Genomic DNA, 1,518 nt, shown 5'->3' with positions numbered 1-1,518 from the left:
ACCTATGCTGACTAAGCTTGATCCCCTGATTGTCCATTACATGATGTTTAATGGCAGTCGAGATGACCTGCTCCATGACCTTCGCTGGCACCGAGGTCAGACTGACAGGTCTATAGTTTCCTGGATCGTCCTTTCTGCCTTTCTTGTAGATGGGTGTCACATTTATTCCTGAAATGTGTGGGAGACAACATCCTGACGCAGCTGGTGAGAGAACCAAACAGAGAAGGTGCCCTGCTGGATCTCCTCTTTGTGAAGAGAGAAGGACTGGTGGATGATGTGGCAGTTGGAGGCTGACTAGGGCACAGCAATCATGAAATAATAGAGTTCTCTATTGTTAGAGAGGCCAGGAGAGGGGGGCAGCAGAACTGACATCCTGGACTTCCAAAGAGCTGACTTTGTCTTGTCTAGGCACCTGCTCGACAGGATGCCTTGGGAGATGGTCCTGAAGGGTATAGGGGTCCAGGAAGGCTGGGCACTCTTTAAGAAGGAAGTCTTAATGGCTCAGGAGCAGGCAGTCCCTGGGTGCTGTAAGAGAAGCCGGCGACAGAGAAGACCACCCTGGCTGAACAGGGAGCTTTGGCTGCAACTCAGGGAGAAAAGGAGAGTTTACAGCTTTTGGAAGAAGGGGCTAGCCACTCACAGTGATTACAAAGATGCTGTGAGGCTATGCAGGGCGGAAATGAGGAGGTCTAAAGCCCAGCTGGAAATTAATCTGGCTTCAGCAATCAAGAACAACAAGGAATGTATCTATAAGTATGTCAGTAGCAAAAGAAAGACTAGAGAGAGCCTCCATCCCCTGCTAGACGCAGGAGGAAAGATGGTAACAAGTGAAGAGGAAAAGGCTGAGGTGCTTAATGCCTTCTTTGCCTCAGTCTTTAATAGCAAGACTAGCTGTATTGAGGGAATCCAGCCTCCTCAGGCAGAAGACAGAGACTGGGAGAATGACCCTCCCGCATTCCAGGAGGAGATTGTCAGTGACCTACTGCATCACACAGACATACACAAGTCCCATAGGACCGGATGGGATACACGCGAGGGTGCTGAAGGAGCTGGCTGGGGTGCTCGCCAAGCCGCGTTCCATCATTTACCACCAGTCCTGACTGACCGGGGAGGTGCCGACAGATTGGAAATTGGCCAATGTGATGCCCATATATAAGAAGGGTCAGAAGGAAGATCCGGGAAATTACAGGCCTGTCAGCTTGACTTTGGTGCCCAGGAAGCTGATGGAGCAGCTCATCCTGAGTACCATCATACAACACATGCGGGACAACCAGATGATCAGGCCCTGTGGAGTGGCTGGAAAATAATGGACGTATTATGAGCGATCCAGACCGAGGGGCCTCACTGTAACAGGAAGCTGCAGCTGTGTTCAAGGATACAAACAAGGTCGAGACGGCCTGAGAAACTACATTCCTGCCCAAGAGGTAAAGATGTTGGAATGTCGAAAACAGGGGGATTACCTGGGGGGACAGCAGCGCGTGGACACCACACCGGGACCAATCATAGGGGGCAAAAGGG

The sequence above is a fragment of the Strix aluco genome, chromosome 39, assembly GCF_031877795.1.
Source record: "Strix aluco isolate bStrAlu1 chromosome 39, bStrAlu1.hap1, whole genome shotgun sequence".
NCBI classification, from domain to species: Eukaryota; Metazoa; Chordata; class Aves; order Strigiformes; family Strigidae; genus Strix; species Strix aluco.
Note: the sequence above shows the minus strand (reverse complement) of the source record.